The 25,333-nt window shown below is 42.0% G+C and overlaps 10 non-coding genes across 10 annotated transcripts; all 10 read left to right on the top strand.

Annotated features, from left to right (window-relative positions):
* The first annotated feature begins 11,371 nt into the window (after window positions 1–11,371).
* TRNAG-CCC (transfer RNA glycine (anticodon CCC)) lies at window positions 11,372–11,442 on the top strand. The gene has a single exon. It is a non-coding gene; the product is annotated as a tRNA-Gly (tRNA).
* An 819-nt stretch (window positions 11,443–12,261) lies between these two features.
* Window positions 12,262–12,332, top strand: TRNAG-CCC (transfer RNA glycine (anticodon CCC)). The gene has a single exon. It is a non-coding gene; the product is annotated as a tRNA-Gly (tRNA).
* Window positions 12,333–18,849: 6,517 nt separating this feature from the next.
* TRNAG-CCC (transfer RNA glycine (anticodon CCC)) lies at window positions 18,850–18,920 on the top strand. The gene has a single exon. It is a non-coding gene; the product is annotated as a tRNA-Gly (tRNA).
* Window positions 18,921–19,739: 819 nt separating this feature from the next.
* TRNAG-CCC (transfer RNA glycine (anticodon CCC)) lies at window positions 19,740–19,810 on the top strand. Its single transcript has one exon. It is a non-coding gene; the product is annotated as a tRNA-Gly (tRNA).
* An 820-nt stretch (window positions 19,811–20,630) lies between these two features.
* Window positions 20,631–20,701, top strand: TRNAG-CCC (transfer RNA glycine (anticodon CCC)). Its single transcript has one exon. It is a non-coding gene; the product is annotated as a tRNA-Gly (tRNA).
* Window positions 20,702–21,521: 820 nt separating this feature from the next.
* On the top strand, window positions 21,522–21,592 carry TRNAG-CCC (transfer RNA glycine (anticodon CCC)). The gene has a single exon. It is a non-coding gene; the product is annotated as a tRNA-Gly (tRNA).
* An 820-nt stretch (window positions 21,593–22,412) lies between these two features.
* Window positions 22,413–22,483, top strand: TRNAG-CCC (transfer RNA glycine (anticodon CCC)). Its single transcript has one exon. It is a non-coding gene; the product is annotated as a tRNA-Gly (tRNA).
* A 620-nt stretch (window positions 22,484–23,103) lies between these two features.
* TRNAG-CCC (transfer RNA glycine (anticodon CCC)) lies at window positions 23,104–23,174 on the top strand. Its single transcript has one exon. It is a non-coding gene; the product is annotated as a tRNA-Gly (tRNA).
* Window positions 23,175–23,793: 619 nt separating this feature from the next.
* On the top strand, window positions 23,794–23,864 carry TRNAG-CCC (transfer RNA glycine (anticodon CCC)). The gene has a single exon. It is a non-coding gene; the product is annotated as a tRNA-Gly (tRNA).
* Window positions 23,865–24,683: 819 nt separating this feature from the next.
* Window positions 24,684–24,754, top strand: TRNAG-CCC (transfer RNA glycine (anticodon CCC)). Its single transcript has one exon. It is a non-coding gene; the product is annotated as a tRNA-Gly (tRNA).
* Window positions 24,755–25,333: the final 579 nt, after the last annotated feature.

Below are 25,333 nucleotides of genomic sequence, written 5' to 3'. Positions count from 1 at the left end.
AATTTACAAGACCAAGGAATTGTCTCAGTGCTTTGTGATTGGTTGGAATGGGAAGTGACATGACAGCTTTAACCCTTTCCTGCAATGGCTGTCTTACACCATGGCCTATTTTCACTCCCAAGAATTCCACTTCAGTTTTCAAAAGTTTTACCTTGCTGGTATTTAATTTCAGACCTGCTTCTGACAAAATCATGAACAATTCATCTAGCAGTTGCAAATGCTCACTCTCTGTCTCAGTGAACAGCAAAACATCATCGATGTAGGCTATAATACAATCTGGCCTCGAAAATTTTGACAAAACCTTTGTCATTGCTTGACAGAAAATTGAACTTGAAGAATGAAAACCTTGAGGCAGACGTGTAAATAAAAATTGTTCGTTGTTGTATGTAAAAGCGAATTTGTATTGACAACTTCTTGCCAATTTAATGGATAAGTATCCATTGGCTATGTCCAGACTTGAAAAGTATTTGGCATTAGCTGACAATTTTGACATGACATCTGGCGTACTGGAAACTATCGTCGTAATGTTTGGAATATATTTATTAAGCATACGTAAGTCCAACAGAAATCTATACGTTTGATCGCGCTTGACAATACTCCAAACCGGAAAATTACATACAGAATTTGCCTTTCTTATACCGCCTTGATCTAATAAATCTTTAATTAGTTTTCCGATCGGTTCAATCGCATCTGGCGGCAATTTGTACTGCTTTTGAGGGGGAGGGTCCCTGCCCTCAATATTCACTACAACATCTTTCATTGTCCCCACTTCACTTCGAAACTGAGCCCATAACTGAGGATACCTTTGTATGACAGCTGTCAAACTTGGATTGTCATCAACCTCAGGCCATTTACGACAGGTGGTTTTGACTTCTGTCATGCAAATGCTACTCACTTCATGGAAATCGTTAGGGTCTAGCAACACAGGTTTACGGTTGATAGAATCTTTCCAAATTACTGCATTGCCCAGGTCCAAAACCCAGCCTCTTTTCGTCATTTCATCCGATCCAATTATCGATTCCGCCCCTTTGTAATGCCAATTGCCAAATATCAATTTCAGTCTGCAAATAACCTGGAATTTCAAAAGACACATTTCTACACAAAGTAGCTCTGTTACCTGTCTTCCCATCAAAGCCCACAACTGCGCATGTATTTGCCCCAGGCTGTAATGGCAAATCTTTTGTTGTGACACTGATCTGAGCGCCTGTGTCTAGCAAAAATAAAAAATCCTCTCCCTCTAAAATGGCTTTTACAAATGGTCTACCGCAATTGTCTAAAACCAAAGGTGCTACAAATTCCAAATTCCTGATCGGTTTAACCTCTGCTAGTCACGGAGTTTTTAACAGCCCCACTGACTGAAACCTGTCATTATCATCATTACCATCATAGCTGATCTTGATTTCATGTAACTGTTTGATCAGAGGTGCATATGGTGAAGATGCCTGAACTTCTACCTCTGCAGCAGGAGCAGAAGGTTTGGATTGAAAATTGACCAATCCATTTTCTTTGCCAAAGTTCTTCCGCATTTGCACATCATTCAAAAATCTAAAACATTTCCATTTAGTGTGTCCAGGCTTATTGCAATAATAACAAACCATTGGAGATCTTTGGTATGACTGCTTCTCCTTCTCATTCCTGCAGGGGGCAGCATCAGCTGGTTTTGTAAAAGAAACCTTCCCCAAGTCTCCTCCCTGCATTTCAACATTTTTATTAGCAGAAATTTTAGCTTTGATATTCTTAGTTCTGATCTGCCTGCGAATTTTGTCAATGAACGCAGCTATTTGATTCAGATTCTCTTTTTCTACCGCGATAGTAGCTGAGATGGGATCCAAATACTGAAATTTCTTAACAAAAGCTTTTCTTAAAGCTAAATCTGACTCCTCCTCTACTGTAAACAACATGTTATATATCTTTAAGAATTTCTGTTTGAATTCAAAAGGATCAGTTTCAAGAGTAGCCTTTAATGACTCTAACAAATCCAAATTTGGAACTTCATCTCCTGTCATGAACTTTAATAACTGTCTTAGTCTATCGTCCTCAGTGTGGTGTCTTTCGTCACCTCCAGCTGATAAAATAACACTTGGTTCTAAACGTTTACTCATGTGACTAGGTAACCACAAACGGAACACAGTGTTTTTCTGTAATTGGGACAAATTGAACCTGTCCATAAAATCTTCAAATATTGTAATCAATTCAACGGCATCCAAACTTTTATTAAAAGGTGGAAGCATCTTAAATATCTTCATCAACTGATCATGTATTTTTAATTTTAATTTTCTAGCTCTATCTAGCATTTCTTTTTTAATTAATTCCCTGTGAGTAAGCTCTTCTTCTTCATCCTCTTTACTTTCAGCATTCATGCTGCTGTCACCCTCAACACATGTTAATGGATCTGGAAATACATGCTGTTTACTAGGACAACCACTAGGTGGAGCCCTTAATGGAGAAACTGTTGGGTCTGTGTCTGTCCCAGATTTTGTAACCACAGAAATTAAATTTTTTCTCTGCATTTCTAGCATTTGCTGTGTCCTAAATTCTAATTGCTTCTCCAATTCTTCTAAGTATGCTGCTAATATGTCACAGTTTGAACAGCCCTCTGACTGCTGCTGAACCGCACAAATCTGAGATGCAGATTGCACGTCTGTGGTAACATGTGACTCATTTGCCTCACCAATAATCAAAGAATTGAACATCTGTACTAACTTCATTACATTTTTCGTTTTCTTTTTAATCTTACACAAAGTAAATCTAGAAGAATCTATTTCTTCATTAGCAGCCATGCATTGGTTATACATAGAAATCCACAACTCAGAATCTTTAGTGCATGTCCCTAAATCATTAAACAACAAATCACTCTTCTCTGCGGAAACATTAATAAAATCCATACTTATCAGACTCTAGTCGGTGGAACCTCTGGAAAACCGTCACTTTAAGCCTCTGTAGATTCTCTTGGAAAACTTCCAACACTTTCAGAGATAGGAAGATTTTTTTCCCGCCAAAATCAAAGTTCAAAAAAATGAATAAAAATTCTTCCAAATATCAATCTTCCCCCGTGATGAAAGTGAAAATATTGTTTTCCAAGTCCTTTGTTGGCTCGCCACTATGTTAAATAGAAGCTTTTATGAATTTTTCCAGCAAATGTCTTTGTTCTCCAGTCAGAGATAGGCATTGAACAAGAATCACCTTTTAATGAGGTTTATTGTTTCAGCTTATAAATATACAAAGTCCATAGTACAAATCTTCTAAGTAAAATAAAAGAGTTATTAAAGATCTTAAATAAAATAAGAATTAAATAAAGTTTCTTTGTCTTGAAATGTTTGTGAGAATAGTAGGACTTAGATATGTGTGCCTCAGTCCAAAGTCCATCTAAAAATGACCAGCGTGTGTGAGCTCAACCCCCCTTCTCCTTATTTAAATAACAACCTAACTTCTGACGTCTCAGATTCCAAGCTGCCTTCTGATTGGTTGATTCAAATGATACTTTAGTTCTATCTACTAACACATATACATTTATATACTAAACAAATGTACTTATTATAATCTATCTACTCATTACTAACTATATATATGTTCTTACATATAACTCACTATTCTAAAGATACTATAATTATTATACAAATACAATCTTGTTAGCTTCCTCATGTAACCCTATTCAGACGTTTGAAAGAGAATTATACAAGTTACTTTGCCCAGCTCTAGCTCAAGGAATTTCCCTACCCCCAACTCTCAATAATAGAAACCAGATGGCTAGCTACCTTGTGGGGGAGAAAGCATCTCGTATTACTATGGGGGTTATAGTGGCATATGCTTTTCCTTCAAACACCCTTTAAGACAGAAAAAAGATGATAAAGACTCTTGAACTATAATAGAAGCCAAACCACCTTTCCATAGATCCCTTGCTCACCTTACAATATTTCCAAATGGGAGATTACTTCCACTAGTTAAATAACCGCAGACATAAGTCTAATCAACAGGATCCTTGTCAATTAAACTTTATCAAAATATAATATTTCATATACGTACACGAACTGTTTATATCCTGTGTGCAGTTAGTCAGCTTTCCAGCACGTTTTGGTAGTTTGCGCGTATCGTGAGCACCCGTGCTGAGCTAGTATCCTGCTCCTGGTCCTGTTCGTGGATTGCGTTCATCTCTGCGAGGAGATAACGAATCCTTCTGAATCCTGTCCTGTTACCGTTTGTGGATTGCGTTCATCTCTGCGAAGAGATAACGAATCCTTCTGAATCCTGTTCTGTTACTGTTTGTGGATTGCGTTCATCTCTGCGACGAGATAACGAATCCTTCTGAATCCTGTTCTGTTACCGTTTGTGGATTGCGTTCATCTCTGCGAAGAGATAGCGAATCCTTCTGAGTCCTGTTCCCTGTATTACTCCAGTCCTAGTCAGCGTTCCTGCTTATGTCATATATCGGTTCATTGCCGATATATACATATGTTAGTCAGACGTTACAAATAGTTTCATTGATAGCTGTAATTGTAATACGCTAGGAAAACATACTTGTTGTATATTTGTCTGTGTTACGTTCATCTATCTTGATCCTGCTATTTCCTGACTATCCTGTCCTGTCTTTGTGAGGCACGCCATCGCTGCAATCGCATTGGCTGCCTCATTCCAGTCTGTCTTGTTTTAGACGCTTGCTGTCGCTAAGTAGCCGCTAGCTAGCAAGCGTTCATTCTGTCTACCTGTCCTGATCTCCTCAGTTCTGGTTTATGCGCTCAGCGCTACTTTGCGCTGAGACGTTATAACGAAAGCATTGTTTGTGGCTGTCAGATCTGCACCGGCTCTGTGCGCCACAATCTCCTATTGGAGTCAGTCCTCCCCTCCACTATACTAGGGATAGCCTGTTTCCTTGTGCTAGTGTGTGTACCTCCTCCACGCCAGCTCATGCGTTGCATGCTGACTGTGGAGAATACACCACCAAGCCTTACATTATGAAAACCCCATTACCAATCCCCATTGTGGGGGGGATTCCCAGAAAGTATGACACTGTTAATTATGGTTCCTGTTCCTTTAAGAAATTTGAAGAACTTAACTCTGAAACAGAAAATGAGTTTTTCTCTAAATGTGCCAGGTTCCTGGCCAATCCCGATCTCCAAGCGACTCTTGTTTCAACCTGGGCACTCCAACTAAGTTATATTTTGTTTAAAGGGGAATTATTCCAGTGGGCATTTGATGTTCTCAATCATTCCGATTTGAAAGAGAGACCGCTGGAATTTCTAGCGTTTGTGATCCATAACTGGTTGCGCATAGATCCATTGCCTTTTCCTCTTAATGAACTCCTGGCAGCAGGCCAATCAGCTACTCCTTCAATTGCTTGCAAAAATGTTCAGCAAGCAGAAAGTGTTACTGATAATTTTCCTGCAGCCTTGAATAAATCACCAAAAACAGCAGGGTCTAAGGCAAAACGCAAACGTTCTAAGAAACGTGTCCGATCTGCAGGGTCGTTATCCTTAGCGACTGAGATCTATAATGAGATTCTGCCATTAACAGATAATTAAATGCAATTGTCTTTCAGGGGAGTTAAATGGACTTATGAAACTACTAATGAACTTTCCTCCCTGGCTAGGGAAAATAAAGATTTTTGTTTAAAAGAATTATCTGAGTATGATTATGAGGAGATATTACAGAGTATTGAACAAATCAACTTATTTGTGAAGCAAGGAAAGTTTGCATACACTACAGTTCAGCACTTGCTACAGGTATTGGAGATTCTTAGGAATAAGGAATCTGCCAATCACCTGCTAATTAACCCAATATATGTCCCTGCTACAATCATATCTGCAAACCATGATCTGCCTGTTAAGTATGCTTGGAATCCTCCATTTGAGAAAGGAGAGATGGAAGCTCTGGTCAATGAATGGAAGAATGATTCAAGTTCATTTTGTCAATTTTACAGTGCAAAAAGTGAATTAGTATTGAATGCATGCATTAAGTCTGCCTATAACCTAATAAAAACGGGTGTGTGTTGGTATGACTTTGTGGTTCCATTGATTGATGTGTGGGAACTGATTTTGGATGATTTTTATGTGACTCCGAATTCGCAAATTTGGCGTTCTGACCCGCCTGCTTCAGCACCTTTGGCTGATTCAGCAGGTGATTCGGAGCTCTTTTTGTGTGAAATTGAAGTTCCTGCAATTCCACCCTGTACCATGGATAACTCAGTGTTACTTACCAGTAAAACAGAAGCCACTGATACATTCTTAACCTTGCCCTGCGCAAATTTCTCAGCAGAGAATCCAGAGGTCCTGCTGACTTTCGAGTCCAGCCTAGCCAGTACTCATGACTCTTTGTTCAGTGAAACAGACACCAGAAAAATCTTGCCTGCCTCTGCAAACACTTCTGCAGAAATTACCTGTGTTAATAAAGTTCAACTCCTGTCTGATCCAGCAGATGCCAATAGATGCACTACATCAGTTTCCGAGTCCCAGCAATCCTGTCTAGAAACCTCAGAACCCCAGCATCTGAATTTTCCAATTTTACAAATGAATGGTGATTCAGATGCGCAAACATTGTGTCTTGATCTTCCTGTTTCTACACCTCGCTCTAGTTTCGTGAATAGCTCAGAGCATCTGCTATGTGAACCTGAAATCGCAGAATTATTACCTTGTTCAGAAAATGTTCCAGTAAATTTGCCCTGTACCATGAATTGTGCAGTAGATCTCTCCAATGAAACTCAGGTCACAGAATCATTATGCTGTCCAGCAGGTGCTTCCATGGTTTTGCCCTGCAATATGGACTGTTCAGTGATCCTGTCCAGTGAAGCTGTGGTCGCAGAGTCTTATGCTTCACCCAGTACTTTGGATACTTCAAACCCTCTAGCAGAGGAGTCTGAGGCACTGCTTACCTCAGGTGGTGTTGCAGTAATATTCACTTGTCTAGCAGCTGTTTTGGAATTACAGTCTGCTCTAATAAAACTTGATGAATTTCTGCCCAGCAAAGCAGAAGCCATTGAAATATTGTCCTCGTCAGCAAGTGTGTTAGATACCTTGCCCTGTACACAGTCTGATTTAACCAATGTTGTTGAGTCCCTCTCCAGTGTTGTAACAGCCGAGGAACTCCAGTCCTGTCCTCTGAATGTTTCAGAAGTCTTGCCCTGTAACATGGATAATTCTGATTCTCTGGTCAAAATAATAGAAATCTCAGAATTTCAGTCCGGTCTGATGAGTGTTCCTGAAACCCAGCCCTGTATCCTGAAAGATTCTGGTTCTCTGGCCACTGTGGCAGAGGTTCCAGAGTCCCCTTCCTGTCCAGGGAATTCCTCAGTTTTGCCTAGTCCAGTGGGGGCTGCTGCAATACTGACTTGTTCTGCAGCGCCTCATGAGCTCCAATCCAGTGTATTAGATGAGTCTCTGTCCAGTCCAGAGGTAGTTGTGGAGTCCCTATCTGGTTCAGTGCATACATCAGAAGATTTGTCCTGTCTTGTTAGTGCCCCTGAATCTGATTTGTTACTGACTTTGCTGGAATCAGCGACATCTAAGTCTGATCCTGCATTCTCGTGTAAAAGTCCAGTAGTTGCGAAGTCTAGTCATGATGATTTTTTTTTGGCCAGTCCTGGTTTTGGTCCTGTCTTGGCTGACCCTGAGGCTCACAGTTCCTTGACATGCCCAGAGGTTTCTCTTGTGCCAGTGTGCCCAGATGTTCTTTGTGTGCCAGAATGCCCAAGTGTGTCTAAGGTGTTAGCGTGCTCTGATGCTTCCTTAGTGGGAACATGTTCTGATGTTGCCAGTCTGCCTGCATGCCCAGAGATGGTTCTGGTCCCTGAAAGCCCTGATCTTGATGTTTGTCCTTGTGGCCCTGACTCGGGAATTGCCCTAGGTTCCATAGGGGTTCTTGATAGTTCTCCATGTGAGCCTAAGGGGCGTTCTGACCTATGGGGATCTCTTTGGAGCTTCAAGGTGTTCTGGGAGGTCTCTGAGAAAACTTGTCCTGGTGCCTTGGACTGGTTCAACAGTGGGTTTTGTGTTGGTAAAGACAGTCCCGGTGGGCATTGCAAAGGCTTTGGCGTTTTTGAACGGTTCCTGGAAGGCGGTGGGTATCGCTCAGGGAGTTTCGGAGGGCTTTCTTCTGGAAATCATGGTTCTGATGGGTGTCACACTGGGGCTTGTAGTACTGATGGGCATGGTTCTGTAGGTTCTGGTTCTGATGGGTCCAGTCTTGTGGGGACTGATTCTGGAATTCGGTCTTGCCGGGCTGTCCCGGTCATCATGAATTATCAGTCAGACTGTTTTGTTGGGAATTTCAGTTTTGAAAAGCGTCTGGAATCCGCTTTTAAGGGCGGGGGTACTGTAATGATCGCTGCTGCAGCAGGTGTTGCTGGAAGTAGTAGTGCTGCAGCTCAGGCAGTTCTGATCTCTTTCCATGCAAGCTGCATAGCTTTGTCTGCCTTTCCCTGCTGTCAGCTTGTGACTGATTATTATTCACCTGTGTGGGAATCTGCATGTCTGCTCCCATTGGATGACCTCAGTATAAAGATCTGCTTCCTGCAGGACTCCTCGGGTTTTCATAGCTTCAGTTTAAGCCTGTCTTGCTGTCGCTTCAGCCCCCGATCGTGTTTCTTGTTCTAAAAGATACTTTGCTGGTTTTGCATCATATATTGGTTCATTGCCCATATATATGCATACCAGCACGTTTATTATTTTCCTTGTATTCGTGTTACGTTGATACATCAGTGTCGCTGATGTATACGTACACGAACTGTTTATATCCTGTGTGCAGTTAGTCAGCTTTCCAGCACGTTTTGGTAGTTTGCGCGTATCGTGAGCACCCGTGCTGAGCTAGTATCCTGCTCCTGGTCCTGTTCGTGGATTGCGTTCATCTCTGCGAGGAGATAACGAATCCTTCTGAATCCTGTCCTGTTACCGTTTGTGGATTGCGTTCATCTCTGCGAAGAGATAACGAATCCTTCTGAATCCTGTTCTGTTACTGTTTGTGGATTGCGTTCATCTCTGCGACGAGATAACGAATCCTTCTGAATCCTGTTCTGTTACCGTTTGTGGATTGCGTTCATCTCTGCGAAGAGATAGCGAATCCTTCTGAGTCCTGTTCCCTGTATTACTCCAGTCCTAGTCAGCGTTCCTGCTTATGTCATATATCGGTTCATTGCCGATATATACATATGTTAGTCAGACGTTACAAATAGTTTCATTGATAGCTGTAATTGTAATACGCTAGGAAAACATACTTATTGTATATTTGTCTGTGTTACGTTCATCTATCTTGATCCTGCTATTTCCTGACTATCCTGTCCTGTCTTTGTGAGGCACGCCATCGCTGCAATCGCATTGGCTGCCTCATTCCAGTCTGTCTTGTTTTGGACGCTTGCCGTCGCTAAGTAGCCGCTAGCTAGCAAGCGTTCATTCTGTCTACCTGTCCTGATCTCCTCAGTTCTGGTTTATGCGCTCAGCGCTACTTTGCGCTGAGACGTTATAACGAAAGCATTGTTTGTGGCTGTCAGATCTGCACCGGCTCTGTGCGCCACAATCTCCTATTGGAGTCAGTCCTCCCCTCCACTATACTAGGGATAGCCTGTTTCCTTGTGCTAGTGTGTGTACCTCCTCCACGCCAGCTCATGCGTTGCATGCTGACTGTGGAGAATACACCACCAAGCCTTACACCAACACAACACACTCTACCCCCAGACCCAATCTAGAACCAAAACCCATGAGGACAAACTCCAAAAAAAGAACTTTTAATGAAATAGCCAGCAGCCCAGACAAATCTGATGACAACATGGAGATGACAGGCAACACACCCACCACCACCGTCCCGGTCTCCACTACCAAGGCCGCCAAAGTACCTCACTTGGACCCCCTCATCGCCAACCCCACCACATTAGCCCAAAACGTAATTCAGGACCACACCCCCATACCGATTTCTAAACCAGTTCCCCCAACAGAATTTGGGATCTCACAGATCAGCCTCTGTGACATTTTTCCCGAACCTATGTGCCACACTTTCCCGAACCTAAAGCAAAAGCTTATGCAGGTTGAACAATTGTTTCCTTCTAAACAATGCACGGTGCCTGCCTGTCCTGCTAATCCTCTGCCTTCCAATACTTTTAGCCATAGACCCTGATCAAACATGCAGATCAGATTTTCTGACTACAGTTGGACTAGATTAGCCACATGTTTCAGGTGCAGGACTCAGAAACTACTGGTGCTAAAAAGATCAGCTGGATGTAAGATAACCTACATTATTTTTTGTAAAAAATCAATATGTTAGCCTCCGTATCCCTCTCAATTTAGGTTTCCATTAAACCAAACAGAGCCAGGAGCTTCTATATGACATCTACACTGAATGTACACAGCAAACTACTGTTTTTCTTACTGCACAATTTTCTAAATGAGCTGGATAGGCTACATTTATGTAAGGCTCTTACAAATAGCTTGATCTGTAGAGATAGCTACCTAGAGTGATTTAACGTGGTGAAAATGTTAGCAGCTAAAGTGTAGCAATTGTGAAAATTAAATTAAAATAAGCTTGCATTGCCTTTCTTTTAAGTGATATACTCCAAAAGACGTCTTCAGAAAGTTTTTTGAGAATTTCACCTTGGCCAGCATGCTTAGAAAGATTGGTAGAAAAACAGTGCATTTTTGCTTGATGATGATGAAAGATGTCGGAAAGCAGTGCCTGAGGCTTGAGCCATAAGATAAAATGCCCACAAGCGCTAGTAGTGTAGGGGTATCATGCAAGATTCCCATTCTTGTGACCCGGGTTCGAGTCTCAGCTAGCGTAGGATAGCACTTTTATACGTCTTCAGTCAAAAGAAGCAAGGAAATGCATTTCCACTTGATAACATTTCCAAAGTCTTATCTCTTGCAGGTGTAGCTATCATGTGCCACACTTTCCCGAACCTAAAGCAAAAGCTTATGCAGGTTGAACGATTTTTTCCTTCTAAACAATGCACGGTGCCTGCCTGTCCTGCTAATCCTCTGCCTTCCAATACTTCTAGCCATAGACCCTGATCAAACATGCAGATCAGATTTTCTGACTACAGTTGGACTAGATTAGCCACATGTTTCAGGTGCGGGACTCAGAAACTACTGGTGCTAAAAAGATCAGCTGGATGTAAGATAACCTAGATTATTTTTTGTAAAAAATCAATATGTTAGCCTCCGTATCCCTCTCAATTTAGGTTTCCATTAAACCAAACAGAGCCAGGAGCTTCTATGTGACATCTACACTGAATGTACACAGCAAACTACTGTTTTTCTTACTGCACAATTTTCTAAATGAGCTGGATAGGCTACATTTATGTAAGGCTCTTACAAATAGCTTGATTTTTGCTTGATGATGATGAAAGATGTCGGAAAGCAGTGGCTGAGGCTTGAGCCATAAGATAAAATGCTCACAAGCGCTAGTAGTGTAGGGGTATCATGCAAGATTCCCATTCTTGCGACCCGGGTTCGAGTCCCGGCTAGCGCAGGATAGCACTTTTATACGTCTTCAGTCAAAAGAAGCAAGGAAATGCATTTCCACTTGATAACATTTCCAAAGTCTTATCTCTTGCAGGTGTAGCTATCATGTGCCACACTTTCCCGAACCTAAAGCAAAAGCTTATGCAGGTTGAACAATTTTTTCCTTCTAAACAATGCACGGTGCCTGCCTGTCCTGCTGATCCTCTGCCTTCCAATACTTTTAGCCATAGACCCTGATCAAACATGCAGATCAGATTTTCTGACTACAGTTGGACTAGATTAGCCACATGTTTCAGGTGCGGGACTCAGAAACTACTGGTGCTAAAAAGATCAGCTGGATGTAAGATAACCTAGATTATTTTTTGTAAAAAATCAATATGTTAGCCTCCGTATCCCTCTCAATTTAGGTTTCCATTAAACCAAACAGAGCCAGGAGCTTCTATGTGACATCTACACTGAATGTACACAGCAAACTACTGTTTTTCTTACTGCACAATTTTCTAAATGAGCTGGATAGGCTACATTTATGTAAGGCTCTTACAAATAGCTTGATCTGTAGAGATAGCTACCTAGAGCGATTCAACGTGGTGAAAATGTTAGCAGCTAAAGTGTAGCAATTGTGAAAATTAAATTAAAATAAGCTTGCATTGCCTTTCCTTTAAGTGATATACTCCAAAAGATGTCTTCAGAAAGTTTTTTGAGAATTTCACCTTGGCCAGCATGCTTAGACAGATTGGTAGAAAAACAGTGCATTTTTGCTTGATGATGATGAAAAATGTCGGAAAGCAGTGGCTGAGGCTTGAGCCATAAGATAAAATGCCCACAAGCGCTAGTAGTGTAGGGGTATCATGCAAGATTCCCATTCTTGCGACCTGGGTTCAAGTTCCGGCTAGCGCAGGATAGCACTTTTATACGTCTTCAGTCAAAAGAAGCAAGGAAATGCATTTCCACTTGATAACATTTCCAAAGTCTTATCTCTTGCAGGTGTAGCTATCATGTGCCACACTTTCCCGAACCTAAAGCAAAAGCTTATTGTAAGGCTTGGTGGTGTATTCTCCACAGTCAGCATGCAACGCATGAGCTGACGTGGAGGAGGTACACACACTAGCACCAGGAAACAGGCTATCCCTTAGTATAGTGGAGGGGAGGACTGACTCCAATAGGAGATTGTGGCGCACAGAGCCGGTGCAGATCTGACAGCCACAAACAATGCTTTCGTATAACGTCTCAGCGCAAAGTAGCGCTGAGCGTATAAACCGGAACTGAGGAGATCAGGACAGGTAGACAGAATGAACGCTTGCTAGCTAGCGGCTACTTAGCGACAGCAAGCGTCCAAAACCAGACAGACTGGAATGAGGCAGCCAATGCGATGCGGCGATGGCGTGCCTCACAAAGACTGGACGGGATAGTCAGAAAATAGCAGGATTAAGATAGATGAACGTAACGCAGATAAATATACAATAAGTATGTTTTCCTAGCGTATTACAATTACAGCTATCAATGAAACTATTTGTAACGTCTGACTAACATATGTATATATCGGCAATGAACCGATATATGACATAAGCAGGAACGCTGACTAGGAATGGAGTAACACAGGGAACAGGACTCAGAAGGATTCGCTATCTCTTCGCAGAGATGAACGCAATCCACAAACGGTAACAGAACAGGATTCAGAAGGATTCGTTATCTCTTCGCAGAGATGAACGCAATCCACAAACAGTAACAGAACAGGATTCAGAAGGATTCGTTATCTCTTCGCAGAGATGAACGCAATCCACAAACAGAACCAGGAGCAGGGTAACTACCTCAGCACGGGTGGTCACGGTACGCGCAACCTACCAAAACGTGCTGGAAAGCTGACTAACTGCACACAGGATATAAACAGTTCGTGTACGTATACATCAGCGACACTGATGTATTAACGTAACACAAATACAAGGAAAATAATAAACGTGCTGGTATGCATATATATTGGCAATGAACCAATATATGATGCAAAGACCAGCAAAGTATCTTTATAACAATAAACACGATCGGGGGCTAAAGCGACAGCAAGGCAGGCTTAAGCTGAAGCTATGAAAACCCAAGGAAACCCTGCAGGAAGCAGATCTTTATACTGAGGTCATCCAATGGGAGCAGACATGCAGATTCCCACACAGGTGAATGATAATCAGTCACAAGCTGACAGCAGGGAAAAACAGACAAAGCTATACAGCTTGCATGGAAATAGATCAGAACTGCCTGAGCTGCAGCACTACTTCCAGCAATAGCTGCTGCAGCAGCGATCATTACAGTACCCCCGCCTTTAAAAGTGGATTCCAGACGCTTTTCAAAACTGAAATTTCCAACAAAACAGTCTGACTGATAATTCATGATGACCGGGACAGCCCGGCAAGACCGAATTCCAGAATCAGTCCCCACAAGACTGGACCCATCAGAACCAGAACCTACAGAACCATGCCCATCAGTACTACAAGCCCCAGTGTGACACCCATCAGAACCATGATTTCCAGAAGAAAGCCCTCCGAAACTCCCTGAGCGATACCCACCGCCTTCCAGGAACCGTTCAGAAACGCCAAAGCCTTTGCAATGCCCACCGGAACTGTCTTTACCAACACAAAACCCACTGTTGAACCAGTCCAAGGCACCAGGACAAGTTTTCTCAGAGACCTCCCAGAACACCTTGAAGCTCCAAAGAGATCCCCATAGGTCAGAATGCCCCTTAGGCTCACATGGAGAACTATCAAGAACCCCTATGGAACCTAGGGCAATTCCCGAGTCAGGGCCACAAGGACAAACATCAATATCAGGGCTTTCCGGGACCAGAACCATCTCTGGGCATGCAGGCAGACTGGCAACATCAGAACATGTTCCCACTAAGGAAGCATCAGAGCACGCTAACACCTTAAACACACTTGGGCATTCTGGCACACAAAGAACATCTGGGCACACTGGCACAAGAGAAACCTCTGGGCATGTCAAGGAACTGTGAGCCTCAGGGTCAGCCAAGACAGGACCAAAACCAGGACTGGCCAAAAAAAAATCATCATGACTAGACTTCGCAACTACTGGATTTTTACACGAGAATGCAGGATCAGACTTAGATGTCGCTGATTCCAGCAAAGTCAGTAACAAATCAGATTCAGGGGCACTAACAAGACAGGACAAATCTTCTGATCTATGCACTGAACCAGATAGGGACTCCACAACTACCTCTGGACTGGACAGAGACTCATTTAATACACTGGATTGGAGCTCATGAGGCGCTGCAGAACAAGTCAGCATTGCAGCAGCCCCCACTGGACTAGGCAAAACTGAGGAATTCCCTGGACAGGAAGGGGACTCTGGAACCTCTGCCACAGCGGACAGAGAACCAGAATCTTTCAGGATACAGGGCTGGGTTTCAGGAACACTCATCAGACCGGACTGAAATTCTGAGATTTCTATTATTTTGACCAGAGAATCAGAATTATCCATGTTACAGGGCAAGACTTCTGAAACATTCAGAGGACAGGGCTGGAGTTCCTCGGCTGTTACAACACTGGAGAGGGACTCAACAACATTGGTTAAATCAGACTGTGTACAGGACAAAGTATCTGACACACTTGCTGACGAGGACAATATTTCAATGGCTTCTGCTTTGCTGGGCAGAAATTCATCAAGTTTTATTAGAGCAGACTGTAATTCCAAAACAGCTGCTAGACAAGTGAATATTACTGCAACACCAACTGAGGTAAGCAGTGCTTCAGCCTCCTCTGCTAGAGGGTTTAAAGTATCCAAAGTACTGGGTGAAGCATAAGACTCTGCGACCACAGCTTCACTGGACAGGATCACTGAACAGTCCATATTGCAGGGCAAAACCATGGAAGCACCTGCTGGACAGCATAATGATTCTGTGACCTGAGTTTCATTGGAGAGATCTACTGCACAATTCATGGTACAGGGCAAATTTATTGGAAAATTTTCTGAACAAGGTAATAATTCTGCGATTTCAGGTTCACATAGCAGATGCTCTGAGCTATTCACGAAACTAGAGCGAGGTGTAGAAACAGGAAGATCAAGACACAATGTTTGCGCATCTGAATCACCATTCATTTGTGAAATTGGAAAATTCAGATGCTGGGGTTCTGAGTTTACTAGACAGGATTGCTGGGACTCGGAAACTGATGTAGTGCATCTATTGGCATCTGCTGGATCAGACAGGAGTTGAACTTTATTAACACAGGTAATTTCTGCAGAAGTGTTTGCAGAGACAGGCAAGATTTTTCTGGTGTCTGTTTCACTAAACAAAGAGTCATGAGTACTGGCTAGGCTGGACTCGGAAGTCAGCAGGACCTCTGGCTTCTCTGCTGAGAAATTTGCGCAGGGCAAGGTTAAGAATGTATCAGTGGCTTCTGTTTTACTGGGAAGTAACACTGAGTTATCCATGGTACAGGGTGGAATTGCAGGAACTTCAATTTCACACAAAAAGAGCTCCGAATCACCTGCTGAATCAGCCAAAGGTGCTGAAGCAGGCGGGTCAGAACGCCAAATTTGCGAATTCGGAGTCACATAAAAATCATCCAAAATCAGTTCCCACACATCAATCAAGGGAGCCACACAGTCATACCTACACACACCAGCCTCTATTAGGTTATAGGCTGACTTAATGCATGCGTTCAATACCATTTCACTTTTTGCACTGTAAAATTGACAAAATGAACTTGAATCATTCTTCCATTCACAGACCAGGGCTTCCATCTCTCCCCTCTCGAATGGAGGATCCCATGCATACTTAACAGCGAAACATTCCGGCTGATCACAGTCTGCAGATATGATTGTGGCAGGCACATGTATAGGGTTAATTAGCAGGTGATTGGCAGATTCCTTATTCCTAAGAAGCTCCAATACCTGTAGCAAGTGTTTAACTGTAGTGTATGCAAACTTTCCTTGCTTTACAAATAAGTTGATTTGTTCAATACTCTGTAATATCTCCTCATAATCATACTCAGATAATTCTTTTAAACACAAATCTTTATTTTCCCTAGCCAGGGAGGAAAGTTCATTAGTAGTTTCATAAGTCCATTTAACTCCCCTGAAAGACAATTGCATTTCATTATCTGTTAATGGCAGAATCTCATTATAGGTCTCAGTCGCTAAGGATAACGATTCTGCAGATTGGACACGTTTCTTAGAACGTTTGCGTTTTGCCTTTGACCTTGCGGTTTTTGGTGATTTATTCAAAGCTGCAGGAAAATTATCAGTAACACTTTCTGCTTGCTGCTCATTCTTGCAAGCAATTGAAGGAGCAGCTGATTGGCCTGCTGCCAGGAGTTCATTAAGAGGAAAAGGCAATGGATCTATGCGCAACCAGTTATGGATCACAAACGCTAGAAATTCCAGCGGTCTATCTTTCAAATCGGAATGATTGAGAACATCAAATGCCCACTGGAATAATTCCCCTTTAAACAAAATATAACTTAGTTGGAGTGCCCAGGTTGAAACAGGAGTCGCTTGGAGATCAGGATTGGCCAGGAACCTGGCACATTCAGAGAAAAACTCATTTTCTGTTTCAGAGCTAAGTTCTTCAAATTTCTTAAAGGAACAGGAACCATAATTAACAGTGTCATACTTTCTGGGAATCCCCCCCACAATGGGGATTGGTAATGGGGTTTTCATAATGTAAGGCTTGGTGGTGTATTCTCCACAGTCAGCATGCAACGCATGAGCTGACGTGGAGGAGGTACACACACTAGCACCAGGAAACAGGCTATCCCTTAGTATAGTGGAGGGGAGGACTGACTCCAATAGGAGATTGTGGCGCACAGAGCCGGTGCAGATCTGACAGCCACAAACAATGCTTTCGTATAACGTCTCAGCGCAAAGTAGCGCTGAGCGCATAAACCGGAACTGAGGAGATCAGGACAGGTAGACAGAATGAACGCTTGCTAGCTAGCGGCTACTTAGCGACAGCAAGCGTCCAAAACCAGACAGACTGGAATGAGGCAGCCAATGCGATGCGGCGATGGCGTGCCTCACAAAGACTGGACGGGATAGTCAGAAAATAGCAGGATTAAGATAGATGAACGTAACACAGATAAATATACAATAAGTATGTTTTCCTAGCGTATTACAATTACAGCTATCAATGAAACTATTTGTAACGTCTGACTAACATATGTATATATCGGCAATGAACCGATATATGACATAAGCAGGAACGCTGACTAGGAATGGAGTAACACAGGGAACAGGACTCAGAAGGATTCGCTATCTCTTCGCAGAGATGAACGCAATCCACAAACGGTAACAGAACAGGATTCAGAAGGATTCGTTATCTCTTCGCAGAGATGAACGCAATCCACAAACAGTAACAGAACAGGATTCAGAAGGATTCGTTATCTCTTCGCAGAGATGAACGCAATCCACAAACAGAACCAGGAGCAGGGTAACTACCTCAGCACGGGTGGTCACGGTACGCGCAACCTACCAAAACGTGCTGGAAAGCTGACTAACTGCACACAGGATATAAACAGTTCGTGTACGTATACATCAGCGACACTGATGTATTAACGTAACACAAATACAAGGAAAATAATAAACGTGCTGGTATGCATATATATTGGCAATGAACCAATATATGATGCAAAGACCAGCAAAGTATCTTTATAACAATAAACACGATCGGGGGCTAAAGCGACAGCAAGGCAGGCTTAAGCTGAAGCTATGAAAACCCAAGGAAACCCTGCAGGAAGCAGATCTTTATACTGAGGTCATCCAATGGGAGCAGACATGCAGATTCCCACACAGGTGAATGATAATCAGTCACAAGCTGACAGCAGGGAAAAACAGACAAAGCTATACAGCTTGCATGGAAATAGATCAGAACTGCCTGAGCTGCAGCACTACTTCCAGCAATAGCTGCTGCAGCAGCGATCATTACACTTATGCAGGTTGAACGATTTTTTCCTTCTAAACAATGCACGGTGCCTGCCTGTCCTGCTACTCCTCTGCCTTCCAATACTTCTAGCCATAGACCCTGATCAAACATGCAGATCAGATTTTCTGACTACAGTTGGACTAGATTAGCCACATGTTTCAGGTGCGGGACTCAGAAACTACTGGTGCTAAAAAGATCAGCTGGATGTAAGATAACCTAGATTATTTTTTGTAAAAAATCTATATGTTAGCCTCCGTATCCCTCTCAATTTAGGTTTCCATTAAACCAAACAGAGCCAGGAGCTTCTATGTGACATCTACACTGAATGTACACAGCAAACTACTGTTTTTCTTACTGCACAATTTTCTAAATGAGCTGGATAGGCTACATTTATGTAAGGCTCTTACAAATAGCTTGATTTTTGCTTGATGATGATGAAAGATGTCGGAAAGCAGTGGCTGAGGCTTGAGCCATAAGATAAAATGCTCACAAGCGCTAGTAGTGTAGGGGTATCATGCAAGATTCCCATTCTTGCGACCCGGGTTCGAGTCCCGGCTAGTGCAGGATAGCACTTTTATACGTCTTTAGTCAAAAGAAGCAAGGAAATGCATTTCCACTTGATAACATTTCCAAAGTCTTATCTCTTGCAGGTGTAGCTATCATGTGCCACACTTTCCCGAACCTAAAGCAAAAGCTTATGCAGGTTGAACAATGTTTTCCTTCTAAACAATGCACGGTGCCTGCCTGTCCTGCTAATCCTCTGCCTTCCAATACTTTTAGCCATAGACCCTGATCAAACATGCAGATCAGATTTTCTGACTACAGTTGGACTAGATTAGCCACATGTTTCAGGTGCGGGACTCAGAAACTACTGGTGCTAAAAAGATCAGCTGGATGTAAGATAACCTAGATTATTTTTTGTAAAAAATCAATATGTTAGCCTCCGTATCCCTCTCAATTTAGGTTTCCATTAAACCAAACAGAGCCAGGAGCTTCTATGTGACATCTACACTGAATGTACACAGCAAACTACTGTTTTTCTTACTGCACAATTTTCTAAATGAGCTGGATAGGCTACATTTATGTAAGGCTCTTACAAATAGCTTGATCTGTAGAGATAGCTACCTAGAGCGATTCAACGTGGTGAAAATGTTAGCAGCTAAAGTGTAGCAATTGTGAAAATTAAATTAAAATAAGCTTGCATTGCCTTTCCTTTAAGTGATATACTCCAAAAGATGTCTTCAGAAAGTTTTTTGAGAATTTCACCTTGGCCAGCATGCTTAGAAAGATTGGTAGAAAAACAGTGCATTTTTGCTTGATGATGATGAAAGATGTCGGAAAGCAGTGGCTGAGGCTTGAGCCATAAGACAAAATGCCCATAAGCGCTAGTAGTGTAGGGGTATCATGCAAGATTCCCATTCTTGCGACCCGGGTTCGAGTCCCGGCTAGCGCAGGATAGCACTTTTATACGTCTTCAGTCAAAAGAAGCAAGGAAATGCATTTCCACTTGATAACATTTCCAAAGTCTTATCTCTTGCAGGTGTAGCTATCATGTGCCACACTTTCCCGAACCTAAAGCAAAAGCTTATGCAGGTTGAACAATTTTTTCCTTCTAAACAATGCACGGTGCCTGCCTGTCCTGCTAATCCTCTGCCTTCCAATACTTTTAGCCATAGACCCTGATCAAACATGCAGATCAGATTTTCTGAATACAGTTGGACTAGATTAGCCACATGTTTCAGGTGCGGGACTCAGAAGCTACTGGTGCTAAAAAGATCAGCTGGATGTAAGATAACCTAGATTATTTTTTGTAAAAAATCAATATGTTAGCCTCCGTATCCCTCTCAATTTAGGTTTCCATTAAACCAAACAGAGCCAGGAGCTTCTATGTGACATCTACACTGAATGTACACAGCAAACTACTGTTTTTCTTACTGCACAATTTTCTAAATGAGCTGGATAGGCTACATTTATGTAAGGCTCTTAGAAATAGCTTGATCTGTAGAGATAGCTACCTAGAGCAGATTTAAAGTAGTGAAAATGTTAGCAGCTAAAGTGTAGCAATTGTGAAAATTGAATTAAAATAAGCTTGCATTGCCTTTCCTTTAAGTGATATACTCCAAAAGATGTCTTCAGAAAGTTTTTTGAGAATTTCACCTTGGCCAGCATGCTTAGACAGATTGGTAGAAAAACAGTGCATTTTTGCTTGATGATGATGAAAAATGTCGGAAAGCAGTGGCTGAGGCTTGAGCCATAAGATAAAATGCCCACAAGCGCTAGTAGTGTAGGGGTATCATGCAAGATTCCCATTCTTGCGACCTGGGTTCAAGTCCCGGCTAGCGCAGGATAGCACTTTTATACGTCTTCAGTCAAAAGAAGAAAGGAAATGCATTTCCACTTGATAACATTTCCAAAGTCTTATCTCTTGCAGGTGTAGCTATCATGTGCCACACTTTCCCGAACCTAAAGCAAAAGCTTATGCAGGTTGAACGATTTTTTCCTTCTAAACAATGCACGGTGCCTGCCTGTCCTGCTAATCCTCTGCCTTCCAATACTTCTAGCCATAGACCCTGATCAAACATGCAGATCAGATTTTCTGACTACAGTTGGACTAGATTAGCCACATGTTTCAGGTGCGGGACTCAGAAACTACTGGTGCTAAAAAGATCAGCTGGATGTAAGATAACCTAGATTATTTTTTGTAAAAAAATCAATATGTTAGCCTCCGTATCCCTCTCAACTTAGGTTTCCATTAAACCAAACAGAGCCAGGAGCTTCTATGTGACATCTACACTGAATGTACACAGCAAACTACTGTTTTTCTTACTGCACAATTTTCTAAATGAGCTGGATAGGCTACATTTATGTAAGGCTCTTACAAATAGCTTGATCTGTAGAGATAGCTACCTAGAGCGATTCAACGTGGTGAAAATGTTAGCAGCTAAAGTGTAGCAATTGTGAAAATTAAATTAAAATAAGCTTGCATTGCCTTTCCTTTAAGTGATATACTCCAAAAGATGTCTTCAGAAAGTTTTTTGAGAATTTCACCTTGGCCAGCATGCTTAGAAAGATTGGTAGAAAAACAGTGCATTTTTGCTTGATGATGATGAAAGATGTCGGAAAGCAGTGGCTGAGGCTTGAGCCATAAGATAAAATGCCCATAAGTGCTAGTAGTGTAGGGGTATCATGCAAGATTCCCATTCTTGCGACCCGGGTTCGAGTCCCGGCTAGCGCAGGATAGCACTTTTATACGTCTTCAGTCAAAAGAAGCAAGGAAATGCATTTCCACTTGATAACATTTCCAAAGTCTTATCTCTTGCAGGTGTAGCTATCATGTGCCACACTTTCCCGAACCTAAAGCAAAAGCTTATGCAGGTTGAACAATTTTTTCCTTCTAAACAATGCACGGTGCCTGCCTGTCCTGCTAATCCTCTGCCTTCCAATACTTTTAGCCATAGACCCTGATCAAACATGCAGATCAGATTTTCTGAATACAGTTGGACTAGATTAGCCACATGTTTCAGGTGCGGGACTCAGAAGCTACTGGTGCTAAAAAGATCAGCTGGATGTAAGATAACCTAGATTATTTTTTGTAAAAAATCAATATGTTAGCCTCCGTATCCCTCTCAATTTAGGTTTCCATTAAACCAAACAGAGCCAGGAGCTTCTATGTGACATCTACACTGAATGTACACAGCAAACTACTGTTTTTCTTACTGCACAATTTTCTAAATGAGCTGGATAGGCTACATTTATGTAAGGCTCTTAGAAATAGCTTGATCTGTAGAGATAGCTACCTAGAGCAGATTTAAAGTAGTGAAAATGTTAGCAGCTAAAGTGTAGCAATTGTGAAAATTGAATTAAAATAAGCTTGCATTGCCTTTCCTTTAAGTGATATACTCCAAAAGATGTCTTCAGAAAGTTTTTTGAGAATTTCACCTTGGCCAGCATGCTTAGACAGATTGGTAGAAAAACAGTGCATTTTTGCTTGATGATGATGAAAAATGTCGGAAAGCAGTGGCTGAGGCTTGAGCCATAAGATAAAATGCCCACAAGCGCTAGTAGTGTAGGGGTATCATGCAAGATTCCCATTCTTGCGACCTGGGTTCAAGTCCCGGCTAGCACAGGATAGCACTTTTATACGTCTTCAGTCAAAAGAAGCAAGGAAATGCATTTCCACTTGATAACATTTCCAAAGTCTTATCTCTTGCAGGTGTAGCTATCATGTGCCACACTTTCCCGAACCTAAAGCAAAAGCTTATGCAGGTTGAACGATTTTTTCCTTCTAAACAATGCACGGTGCCTGCCTGTCCTGCTAATCCTCTGCCTTCCAATACTTCTAGCCATAGACCCTGATCAAACATGCAGATCAGATTTTCTGACTACAGTTGGACTAGATTAGCCACATGTTTCAGGTGCGGGACTCAGAAACTACTGGTGCTAAAAAGATCAGCTGGATGTAAGATAACCTAGATTATTTTTTGTAAAAAAATCAATATGTTAGCCTCCGTATCCCTCTCAACTTAGGTTTCCATTAAACCAAACAGAGCCAGGAGCTTCTATGTGACATCTACACTGAATGTACACAGCAAACTACTGTTTTTCTTACTGCACAATTTTCTAAATGAGCTGGATACGCTACATTTATGCAAGGCTCTTACAAATAGCTTGATTTTTGCTTGATGATGATGAAAGATGTCGGAAAGCAGTGGCTGAGGCTTGAGCCATAAGATAAAATGCTCACAAGCGCTAGTAGTGTAGGGGTATCATGCAAGATTCCCATTCTAGAGACCTGGGTTCGAGTCCCGGCTAGCGCAGGATAGCACTTTTATACGTCTTCAGTCAAAAGAAGCAAGGAAATGCATTTCCACTTGATAACATTTCCAAAGTCTTATCTCTTGCAGGTGTAGCTATCATGTGCCACACTTTCCCGAACCTAAAGCAAAAGCTTATGCAGGTTGAACAATTTTTTCCTTCTAAACAATCGTGCGTGCCTGCCTGTCCTGCTAATCCTCTGCCTTCCAATACTTTTAGCCATAGACCCTGATCAAACATGCAGATCAGATTTTCTGACTACAGTTGGACTAGATTAGCCACATGTTTCAGGTGCGGGACTCAGAAACTACTGGTGCTAAAAAGATCAGCTGGATGTAAGATAACCTAGATTATTTTTTGTAAAAAATCAATATGTTAGCCTCCGTATCCCTCTCAATTTAGGTTTCCATTAAACCAAACAGAGCCAGGAGCTTCTATGTGACATCTACACTGAATGTACACAGCAAACTACTGTTTTTCTTACTGCACAATTTTCTAAATGAGCTGGATAGGCTACATTTATGTAAGGCTCTTAGAAATAGCTTGATTTTTGCTTGATGATGATGAAAGATGTCGGAAAGCAGTGGCTGAGGCTTGAGCCATAAGATAAAATGCTCACAAGCGCTAGTAGTGTAGGGGTATCATGCAAGATTCCCATTCTTGCTACCTGGGTTCGAGTCCCGGCTAGCGCAGGATAGCACTTTTATACGTCTTCAGTCAAAAGAAGCAAGGACATGCATTTCCACTTGATAACATTTCCAAAGTCTTATCTCTTGCAGGTGTAGCTATCATGTGCCACACTTTCCCGAACCTAAAGCAAAAGCTTATGCAGGTTGAACAATTTTTTCCTTCTAAACAATGCACGGTGCCTGCCTGTCCTGCTAATCCTCTGCCTTCCAATACTTTTAGCTATAGACCCTGATCAAACATGCAGATCAGATTTTCTGACTACAGTTGGACTAGATTAGCCACATGTTTCAGGTGCGGGACTCAGAAACTACTGGTGCTAAAAAGATCAGCTGGATGTAAGATAACCTAGATTATTTTTTGTAAAAAATCAATATGTTAGCCTCCGTATCCCTCTCAATTTAGGTTTCCATTAAACCAAACAGAGCCAGGAGCTTCTATGTGACATCTACACTGAATGTACACAGCAAACTACTGTTTTTCTTACTGCACAATTTTCTAAATGAGCTGGATAGGCTACATTTATGTAAGGCTCTTACAAATAGCTTGATCTGTAGAGATAGCTACCTAGAGCGATTCAACGTGGTGAAAATGTTAGCAGCTAAAGTGTAGCAATTGTGAAAATTAAATTAAAATAAGCTTGCATTGCCTTTCCTTTAAGTGATATACTCCAAAAGATGTCTTCAGAAAGTTTTTTGAGAATTTCACCTTGGCCAGCATGCTTAGAAAGATTGGTAGAAAAACAGTGCATTTTTGCTTGATGATGATGAAAGATGTCGGAAAGCAGTGGCTGAGGCTTGAGCCATAAGATAAAATGCCCATAAGCGCTAGTAGTGTAGGGGTATCATGCAAGATTCCCATTCTTGCGACCCGGGTTCGAGTCCGGGCTAGCGCAAGATAGCACTTTTATACGTCTTCAGTCAAAAGAAGCAAGGAAATGCATTTCCACTTGATAACATTTCCAAAGTCTTATCTCTTGCAGGTGTAGCTATCATGTGCCACACTTTCCCGAACCTAAAGCAAAAGCTTATGCAGGTTGAACAATTTTTTCCTTCTAAACAATGCACGGTGCCTGCCTGTCCTGCTAATCCTCTGCCTTCCAATACTTTTAGCCATAGACCCTGATCAAACATGCAGATCAGATTTTCTGAATACAGTTGGACTAGATTAGCCACATGTTTCAGGTGCGGGACTCAGAAGCTACTGGTGCTAAAAAGATCAGCTGGATGTAAGATAACCTAGATTATTTTTTGTAAAAAATCAATATGTTAGCCTCCGTATCCCTCTCAATTTAGGTTTCCATTAAACCAAACAGAGCCAGGAGCTTCTATGTGACATCTACACTGAATGTACACAGCAAACTACTGTTTTTCTTACTGCACAATTTTCTAAATGAGCTGGATAGGCTACATTTATGTAAGGCTCTTAGAAATAGCTTGATCTGTAGAGATAGCTACCTAGAGCAGATTTAAAG

This window comes from Hyperolius riggenbachi, chromosome 10, assembly GCF_040937935.1.
Source record: "Hyperolius riggenbachi isolate aHypRig1 chromosome 10, aHypRig1.pri, whole genome shotgun sequence".
In the NCBI taxonomy this organism is placed as follows: Eukaryota; Metazoa; Chordata; class Amphibia; order Anura; family Hyperoliidae; genus Hyperolius; species Hyperolius riggenbachi.
This window is presented reverse-complemented; position numbering and strand designations above follow the sequence as displayed.